We start from the raw sequence: 11,280 nt of genomic DNA on the forward strand, positions 1-11,280 counted from the left end.
CTGAGGATCCTGAGGTCAGCCACTAAGCTCTCAAGAAGGGGATGGGGAGACCACTCAGCTGGGAAGGTTGGGGTAAGTCTGTGGGAGGAACTTATGTGTCAAACTCACGTTTGGGGCTCTTGGGAACTCTGTCCCCATGGCATCTTGTTAAGGAAGAGGGTGCTAATTATTTTGTTTTTACTCTTGCCCCTTGTGACATGTTCTCTGGGAGTGTGTGTTTTGGGATGGTGGTGGGTGAAGAGATGGAGCAGTCACTGAGGACTCGTTCCCATTGGGATTCCCCTGTATCCACCAAGATGTTTCCCTAGGTTGTGGATGGAATTGTATTCCCCCAAAATATGTGTTGGAGTCCTAACGCTTGTATCTGTAAATATGACCCTTTTTGGAAAAAAGGATTTCTTTTGTTATGTTAATGAGGTCACACAAGAACAGAGTGGGCCCTAAACCTAATTACTTCTGAGTCATAAAAATAGCAGAATAGACACAGAGGCACACACACACACACACACACACACACACACACACAGACATACACACCCACACAGGGGGAAGACAGACACCGTCTGAGGAATGCCAACGATTGTTGGCTGACTAATGAACTAAACGACAGCACTAGCAAACTAAGGCACCCTCCCAGCCCAGAACTGAGGCCCCTGGCAGTGCCCAGACAGGGTGGCCTAGTGGGCCAAGCTCTTGATAGGGCACTTCTTAATATCACTGAAATGCACAATTAAAAATGACTAAAATGGCAAAATTCTGGTTATATCTATTTCACCACAATAAAATTAAATAGAAAAAGGAAAAACATATAAATCTAGCTTGTTCCTTGGACATGCTAGATGTAGTTCTTTATTCTTTTAATAGGACACACTTTGTTTATCTATTCAGTTATTTATTGGTAGGAAACCCTGGTGGTGTCGTGGTTAAGAACTACAGCTGCTAACCAAAAGGTCAGCAGTTCGAATCTACCACACACTCCTTGGAAACCCTACAGGGCAGTTTCTACTCAGTGCTATACCGTTTGCTATGAGTTGGAATTGACTCGATGACAACAGGTTTGGTTTTTTTTTTAATTTGTGGGTGTCTTAGTTTTGTAGGGCTGCCACAACAAAATACCACAAGTGGGTGGCTTTAAAGAACAGGAATTTATTTTCTCATAGTTGTGGAAGGTAAAGTCCAAATCAAGGTCTCAGGCTTGTCAATTCCTTCAGTGGACTTCTCTCCTAGTTTCTGGTGACTGCTGGCAATCCTTGGCATTCCTTTGCTTGTACATGGGTCCTCACATGCTTATTCTGCTTCTTTTATAAGACACCACTCAGAAGTGATTAGGCTTATGTGGTCCACCAGGTTGGCTACTACTCAGGATCCCGAGCTGAATACAGAAGGTGGACAGTGGATAGGTGCGGGGAGGTGGAGAGGGAGCAATGGAAAACCCATCACCGTTTTTAGAGCCTTGTGTGCCAGACTATGCCCTGAGTGAACAGTGGCTGGAATCGCGGGGAGGGCCCCCAAGAAAGGAGGCTTCTGGGAAGGGGAGAGGACTGTCAGTGCCTGTCTGTGTAGTGAGTTCGAAGGAATTCAGGGCTGATCAACGAAACAGATATGACCATGGGATAGCAGTGTTGCATAACAAGCTACGTATTGGGGCTTAAACGTTGATAGGTGCATGCAGGGGGCAGTCCCCCGCAGCGGGAGGGCTTCCAGAGGCAAGCGGTGCAGGGAGCCACCAGACTGGGAATACCAAAAGAAAATCCAAACCTGTTGCTGTCGAGTCAGTTCTGACTCATGGTGACCCCACATGTTATGAAGTTGAAAAGCTCCATAGGGTTTTCTTGGCTGTAATCTTTACAGAAGCAGATCGCCAGGTCTTTCTTGAGCAGCATTGCTGGGTGAGTTCAAACCACCAACTCTTAGGTTAGTAGCTGAGTGCAAACTGTTTGTGCTACCCAGGAGCCTCGAAGGGGAAGAGGACATGAAAAGCCCCAGGAAAGAGGAGAAGGTGAGGGCTTATATGGGCCTAGATGATGTCCCTCTGCAGTAAAGTGGGGTGTTGGACCAGAGTGCTGAAGGACAGTGGCAGCTGAGGACCCTTACAACTACAGGGTTTATTTATCTAGGGCTAGCACATGTTGGGTGATGTTTTACAGGGTATGTAAAGCTGACTCTAAGTGACTAAGAACATGCTTACTTGGGCTATTGAAATTTTTTTTAATGGGGGGAAAATATACGTAACAAAACATATGCCATCTCAACAATTTCTACATGTACAATTCAGTGGCGTTGATTGCATTGTTCATATTGTGTGCCCGTTCTCAATACCTTTTTCTAAATCATTCACCACCATTAACATTATGCCCATTAATGCCCCCTCAGCAAACTGCCCCCTTTAGGGTATTTTAAAAACAATTTGATATGTACAAATTTGAGCTTGACACCTGTGGGCTTTTTGGGCTAAAGAGGCTCAGCTTGCTGTGAAGAAGTCTACAACTTGGGGCCAATACACAGATATAATTGATATGATATCCAGCTAAACATCCTGCAGTTGGACAGGCAGATTTATTGCTCATTTCAGCGAGGGAGTACGCAATCCATGAGGAACTGTGGGGTGTCTCAGTAAGAGGGTGTAAGTGACCCCATGCACAATGGAATGAAACACTGTCTGGTCCTATGCCATCCCCATGATTGACTGCAGATCAGACCGTTGTGATTGATAGGGTTGTCAATGGCTGATTTTGGAAAGTTGATTACCAGACCTTTCTTCCTAAACCATCTTAGTCTGGAAGCTCTGCTGAAACCGGTTCAACATCACAGTTAACACACAAGCCTCCACTGACGAATGGATAGTGGCTGCGCATGAGGTAGGTGCATTGGCGAGGAATAGTACCTGGGTCTCCTGCATGGAAAATGAGGATTCTACTGTGGAATCACTGTCCCCAAGAGGGCGTTACTAGTAACAGATGCTGTGGAGTTGAGTCCAACTCATGACGACCTCATATATATAGAGAAGAACTGTGCTCCATAGGGTTTTCAAAGCTGTGACCTTTAGGAAGCAGATTGCCAGGCATTTCTTCCAATACATCTCTTGGTGGGTTTGAGCCTCCAATATTTTGGTCAGTAGCCCAGTGATTAACCACTTGAGCCACCAGGGACTTCCTAAGATGATGTTAAACCCCTTCCCGTCGACTAGATTCTGACTCCTAGTGACCCTATAGGGCAGAGTAGAACTGCCCCGTAGGATTTCTAAGGCTGTAATCTTTACGGAAGGAGCTGTGGTGGTGTAGTGTTTAAGTGCTTGGCTGCTAACCAAAAGGTTGGTTGTTTGAACACACCAGCTGCTCTGTGGGAGAAAGATATGGCAGTCTGCTCCAATGAAGATTTACTGTTTTGGAAACCCTATGGGGCAGATCTACTCTGTCCTATAGGGTCATTATGAGTTAGAATGGACTCAAAGGCAATGGGTTTGTTTTGTTTTGTCTTAATCTTTATGGAAGCAGGCTGCCACATCTTTCTCCTGTGGAGCGGCTCATGGGTTCGAACCTCTGACGTTTTGGATAGCAGCTAAGGGCTTAACCATTGTGCCACCAGGGCTTCTAAAAACCAAACACGCTGGCAGTTCTGGCAATCTGCTCTTGTTAAGATTACAGCCTAGAAAACCCGATGGGATAGCTCTACTCTATCACATGGAGCTGCTATGAGTTGAAATCAGGGACCAAGTCAGAGGAGAGGGTTCGAGCCTGAGCACCCCCACTTATTAACATGTGATTCTAGAAAGTTCCTCCTTGTTGCTAATAAAAGTTGCCACTGGTTGATCACAGTATGTCAGGCACGCTCTGTACTTTAACTCTAAATCTCATAACTGTCTCCAAAATAGATATTTTTACCCCCTATTTGGCAAACAAGAAAACAGTGCAGTTTGCAAACAGAGAGCTGGTGAATGGCAGAGCCAGGATATGAAACTGTCTCCGGGGCCAAAGTCTTTCCACTGAGTCTTACTCTTTAACTCCAGTTTCCTCATCTACAAAATGGGACGCATAGCAAGGCCTGTCTTACAGGGCTGTTGGAATGATCAAATGAGATAAGGAAATTGTAAAAAGAAGTGTTGTAACAAATGAGTATTTTGGTTTCACAGTGTATTATATACAGTGTACTGTGGTGTTATTCTTATAGTGACATTGTTACTACACCTAGGAGTGGAATGATTAGGTTTAAAATTGGCTGTTCAGTTTATAAAGCCGAGCTTTTCATTTATTTTCTTTTACAGTGTCATTTTATTTTTGGGAAAAATGATACACACAAAAGGATAAATATTATATGATCTCTCTCACATAAAATAGGCAAATGTATAGAGACCAAAACTTATTAGTGGTTACCAGGGGTAGGAGGGAGGGGAAAAAAGGGAGTCATTGCTTAATGGAAACTGAGTTTCTGCTAATGGGGTGGAATAATTTGGAAAAGGGTAGTGGTAATGATTGCACAACATGAATGTAATCAATGTTGTTGAATTATACATGTAAAAATTGTTGAATTGGCAAATGTTTTGTTATATATATTTTTATCAGAATAGAAAAAGGGGAGAAAACGGTACACGTATATGCAGAGAGAGTAGTGGTTTTCAGTGGGGCAGGGGGAGAGGATTTTTCCCCCAGGGGACACTGAGCGATGCCTGGAGACATTTTTGGTTGTAGTAATTGGAGGACAGAGGCTACTGGCATCTAGTGGGTGCAGGCCAGGGATGTCGCTCAACACTCTATAGTGCACAGGATAGCCTCCACCACAAAAATGATCTGGAACCAAATGTCAGTAGTGCCAAGATTCAGAAACCCTGGTATGGAGACAGGAATAGGAGGATACACACGAAACTTTACCTGCAATTGTCTCAAGGGAGTCCCTGGGTGGTGCAAACAGTTAATGTCCTTGGCTTCCAACTAAAAGTTGGAGGTTCGAGTCCACCTAGAGGTGCCTCAGAAAAAGGCCTGGTGATCTACTTGAAAAATATCAGTCATTGAAAACCCTATGAAGCGCAGTTCTACTCTGACACATGTGGGGTCACCATGAATCAGAGTCGACTGGATGGCAACTGATCAGTTTATCTCTGGCATCTGGGAATGTAGGATAATTTTGATTTTTCTTCTTCATGTGAATTGCATTTTTCTAATTTTTTAAACCAACAAACCAGTACTACTTTCATAATAGCTAAAAGACCCAAAAGAGGTATTTATGGATGAAAGCACAGTTGTCACTCATGCAAGATATGATGTGTGGTGGGAAGCTGCAGGTTTTGCAAAACAGGTGTAGGATTTAGTTGTTCAGCAAACTCACAGGTACTTCGCTTAGGAGTAGGCTAGAGTCTGAATCTCTACTGAGAGAGCTAGAAAGAGAAATAACAATGCTAAGCATTCAATAGCTATTATTATTACTGAGGGTCAACACTCTACAAAGTGTTCTTTTAATTTAAAAATATTGATTCATTTAAAATAGCAATAATAAACACATTGCATATTAACATAAATAATGTATTTTTATAGGAAAAAAGCTATTTTTCCCAAAGTCAAAAGAAAAAAGTTAAAAAAGTAGAAGAGTTGCATTGTTTCACATTTTTTTGCAAAGTGTTCTTCACATATATCATCTAAGATATCTGTACAAAAACCCCATGGGGTATTTTATTTAACTGGAGATATGGAAAAAATTTAGAGACCATCTCAAGAGCAGATTTGACAGATTGAACACTAATGACTGAAGACCAGATGAGTTGTGGAATGGCATCAAGGATATCATACATGAAGAAAGCAAGAGGTCATTAAAAAGACAGGAAAGAAAGAAAACATCAAAATGGATGTCAGAAGAGACTTTGAAAGTTACTCTTGAACATAGAGTAGCTAAAGTGAAAGGAAGAAATAATGAAGTAAAAGCTGGACAGAAGATTTCAAAGGGCAGCTCGAGAAGACGAAGTATGATATTTTAATGAAATGCGCAAAGACCTGGAGTTAGAAAACCAAAAGGAAAGAATGTGCTTGGCATTTCTCAAACTGAAAGAAGTGAAGAAAAAATTCAAGCCTCAAGTTGTAGTAGTGAAGGATTCTATGGGGAAAATATTAAACGATGCAGGAATCATCAAAAGAAGATGGAAGGAATACACAGAGTCAGTGTACAAAAAATAATCGGTCTACATTCAACCATTTCAGGAGGTAGCATATTATTAACAAATGATAGTACTGAAGGAAGAGGTCCAAGCTGCACTGAAGGCATTGGCAAAAAACAAGCTCCAGGAATTGACAGAATACAAATTGAGATGTTTCAACAAACAGATGCAACACTGGAAGTGTGCTCACTCATCTATGCCAAGAAATTTGGAAGACAGCTACCTGGCCAATCAACTGGAAGACATCCATATTTGTACCCATTCCAAAGAAAGGTGATCCACTAGAATGCAGAAATTATCAAGCAGTATCATTGATATCATCCACAAGAAAATTTTGCTGAAGATGATTCAAAAGCAGTTGCAGCAATTTTTGTTTTCTCTTTGTTGAGGTGTAATCCATAATGAAGGCTGTGGTCTTTAATCTTCATCAGTAAGTGCTTCAAGTCCTCTTCACTTTCTGCAAGCCAGGTTGTGTCATCTGCATATTGTAGGTTGTTAATGAGTCTTCCTCCAGTCCTGATGCCGCTTCTTCCTCATATAGTCCAGCTTCTCGGATAATTTGCTCAGCATACAGACTGAGTAAGAGTTGTGAAAGTGTAACAACCCTGACGCACACGTTTCCTGACTTTAAACCATGCAGTATCTCCTTGTTCTGTTAGAAGGACTGCCGCTGGGTCTACGTACAGTTTCCTCATGAGCACAATGAAGTGTTCTGGAATTCCCATTCTTTGCCGTATTATCCATAATTTGTTATGATCCACACAGTCCAATGCCTTTGCATAGTCAATAAAACACAGGTAAACATCTTTCTGGTATTCTCTGCTTTCAGCCAGGATCCATCTGACATCAGAAATGATATCCTTTGTTCTACATCCTTTCTGAGTCTGGCTTCAATTTCTGGAAGTACTGTATTAGGAATGTCTTAGTGTGTATATTTTCACCACGATTAAAAAATATAAAATAATTTTATAAAATATAATAAATACAAAAAACAAAACAAAAACAAAAACAAAAACAAAAACCCACCAACCCATTGTCATCAGGTCGATTCTGGCTCGTACTGACCCTATAGCACAGCGTAGAACTTCCCCACAGGGTTTCCGAAGAGCAGATGGTGGATTGGAACTTCTGAACTTTTGGTTAGCAGCCAAGCTCTATCCACTGTGCCACCAGGGCTCCAAATATTAAATAGAACCTAAAATTACTTCACTGCAGATGATAAATTAAATTATAACAATCCAGACAAAAATTGCCCACTATCCTTTCTGCAATATTTATGTCCATCTCAATATCAATGGTTTTGTCCTTTTCATTCACTAGTAAAAGTTCATGAGCAAAGTCACCATTTAAACATGTACAGTGATATCATAGCATTTGATATTCCACACTTTCCATTAACATCGTGCCATGCAATAGACGATTCTGGTTAGAAGGGGAGAAAAATGCAGAACAAAACTCGAATTCTTAAAAAAGTCCAGACTAACTGGACCACCTGAGACCAGAGGACTCCCTGAGACTATCGCCCTGAGACACTCTTTAAACCTTGAACCCAAACTATCCCCTGAGATAACCTTTTAACAGAAGAGCAGAGTGACACAAAAAATAAAGGATAGTACCTGTCAGATCGGTGCTGTACTAAAAAACCATCTGTAGGAGTCCAGAAGGTTGACATTTAATCCAAAGCAAATATGAGACAATAAGGGGGCAGGGAAACTAGAGTACCAGAAATGGAACAACCAGAACACAATTAAAGAGAATGTTGACATGTTGTGAAAAATGTAACGAATGTCATTGATCCATTTGTGTGGAAATTGTCAAATGAGAACCTAGCTTGCTATGTAAACTTTCACCAAAGACACAATAAAATATTATTAAAAAAAAATCGTGCCACGAATATTTTTCTATTTTGTTACTACTTACTTTTCCTTCTTATCAGCCCTTTACCCCGTTCAAACCTCCCCCCACATTCAGGTAATCAATATTAACAGTGCTGTGTGTTCTGGAGTCTCTAACTCTTTCTTCGTGCCTGAGAACACACAATTACACTTCTCTAAAATTCGTTGTTTTTTTTTTTTAAATTTGGCAGCAAGTATATTATTGAATCCCTCCAGATCCATAGATAGATACTTAACTCATTATTTTTAATACTGCTTAACATCCCATGAGATGAATGTATTTAGAGTATTCAACCACTCCACCCTGGAGGGTGGGCAGGTTATTATTTCCGGTTTATCTATTGTTCCCACTACAAACAATTCTTCAGTAAATGTATTTCTATAGGGTGGAGTCCCAGATGTTGGATTTTAAACAGGTACTGTCACATCAACTTTTCCAAAATGTACTAAATCGCAATTCCCACAAACAATATACAGGAGTGGCCTTTTCAACACATCTTTGCAAGCACTAGATCTTATCTTTTTAAAAAAATTGTTGTCAATCTGATGAGTGAAAAGCGGCAAGTCATTCTGACTTAATCTTCATTTCTCTGACTTCTAGTGAAGTTGAACATCCTTCTACTTTTGATTTTATTTTTAAAAGATTTCCTGTCCTGTGAATTGCTCATTTCAAATATTATTGCATATTGGGACACATTTGAATTGTTTGTGTTCTTCCTATCAATTTGTGGGAACTCTTTATATGTTACAAATATTAACTTTTAAATTGTTGTATGTGTTATCTGAACTGCCCAAAATATTATTAATCCTGACACATGCTTTAAGTGAACCCTAGATAGATGGAAACCCTGGTGGCGTAGTGTGGTGAAGAGCTACGGCTGCTAACCAAAAGGTAGGCAATTTGTATCCACCAGCGACTCCTTGGAAACTCTATGGGGCAGTTCTACTCTGTCCTATATGGTTGCTGTGAGTCGGAGTTGACTCTACGGCAATGGGTTTGGTTTTTTTTCTTTTAGATGGATAGACAGCTGCCATCGAGTCGACTCTGACTCATGGTGACCCCATGGACAACAGAAGGAAATGTTGCCCAGTCCTGCGTCATCCTCATCATCACTGATGTTTGAGTCCATCATTGCAGCTACCGTGGGAATCCATCTCCAGAGGGTCTCCTTTGCCCTTGATGAACCTCTACTTCACCAAACACAATGTCCTCTTCCAGCGATTGATCCCTCCAGATGACCTGTTCAAAGTAAGCAAGTCAGACAGTATTATGCTGTGATCCGTAGGGTTTTCACTGGCTAATTTTTGGAAGTAGATTGCCAGGCTTTTCTTCCTTATTTGTCTTAGTCTAGAAGCTCTACTGAAACCTGTCCACCATGGGTAGTGACCCTGGTAGTATTTAAATACTGGTGACATACCTTCCAGCATCACAACAACATGCAAGCCACCATAGTAAGCCAAACTGACAGTTGGTAGAAATGAACAATGGAACCTCCCCCCAAATTAGCTGCTGTTATTGATATATTCCAGAACCTCAAAATAATCCAAGGGACATCAGAAAAGAAAAAAAATATGGAACTAATGTTATAATCATGCACCAATTATTTTCTCATGAAGCTTTTCTTTCTTTTTTTAACACTTTTATTGGCATATAATAAATTGCACAAGTTTATTGTTGTTAGGTGCAGTTGAGTTGGTTCCCACTCATAACAACCTTAAGTACAACAGAACGAAACACTGCCGGGTCCTGTACCATCCTCACAATCATTGCTATGTGTGTCAATCCATTTCTTTGAAGGTCTTCCTCTTTTTTGCTGACCCTGTACCTTACCAAGCATGATGTCCTTCTCCAGGCACTGGTCCCTCCTGATAACATGTCCAAAGTACACGAGATGAAGTCTCCCCATTCTTGCTTCCAAGGAGCACTCTGGCTGTACTTCTTCCAAGACAGACTTCTGGCAGTCAATATTCTTCGCCAGCACCATAATGTAAGGTATCAGTTCTTCTTCAGTCTTCCTTTATTCATTGTCCAGCTTTTACATCATATGAGGCGATTGAAAACATCATGGCTTGGGTCAGGCCCACCTTAGTCCTTAAAGTGACATCTTTGCTTTTAAACACTTTAAAGAGCTCTTTTGCAGCAGATTTGCCCAATGCAATATGTACTTTGATTTCCTGACTACTGCTTTCATGGGCTTTGATTGTAGATCCAAGTAAAATGAAATCCTTGACAGCTTCAATCTTTTCTCCGTTTATCATGGTTTTTCTTATTGGTCCAGTTGTGAGGATTTTTGTTTTCTTTATGCTGAGGTGTAATCCATCCTGAAGGCTAAGGTATTGATCTTCATCAGTAAGTGCTTCAAGTCCTCTTCACTTTTGGCAAGCGAAATTGTATCATCTGCATATTATAGGTTGTTAATGAGTCTTGCTCCAATCCTGATGCCTCGTTCTTTTTCATATAGTCCAGCTTCTTGGATTATTTGCTCAGCATACAGATTGAATAAGTATGGTGAAAGGATACAACTATGATGCACACCTTTTCTGATTTTCAACCACACAGTATCCCCTTGATATGTTTAAATGACTGCCTCGGTCTATGCTCAGGTTCTTCATGAGCACAATTAAGTGTTCTGGAATTCCCATTCTTTGCAATGCTATCCAGTTTGTTATGAGTCACACAGTCGAATGCCTTCGTATAGTCAATAAAACACAGGTAAACATCTTTCTGGTATTCTCTGCTTTTAGCCAAGATCCATCTGACATTGGCGATAATATCCCTCGTTCCACATCCTCTTCTGAATCCAGCTTGAATTTCTGGCAGTTCTGCTGTTGAGGTACCGCTGCAACCATTTTTGAATGATCTTCAGCAAAATTATAAAGAATAGAAAAATAGAAATCTTGCTAAGACAATTGCAAGATCAGTGAGCCATGACTGTAAGACCTTGGGAGTCTTAGAAACAGGACATGTCCCTTAATCTTCCATTGTTTTCTGAAAGAACAAGTTTCAAGTGTTTCAGTGAGCTTGGTCACCTACATACAATTATGTGAAACTAGACAAGCAGCTTCTAAAGGTTAGTTGAAGTTTAATGCAGAACTATAAGCTTTAAAAATTGTATATATACGTATATATGATTATACGGTTATAGGTTTCTAACATTTAATAAGATGACCTTTAGTGTCATGGGAAAGAGAATTCTCTCTGTTTTTATAAAGCAAAACTTATAATTTTATTTCACAAATGAAATA

Source organism: Trichechus manatus, unplaced genomic scaffold (assembly GCF_000243295.1).
Source record: "Trichechus manatus latirostris isolate Lorelei unplaced genomic scaffold, TriManLat1.0 scaffold00122, whole genome shotgun sequence".
In the NCBI taxonomy this organism is placed as follows: Eukaryota; Metazoa; Chordata; class Mammalia; order Sirenia; family Trichechidae; genus Trichechus; species Trichechus manatus.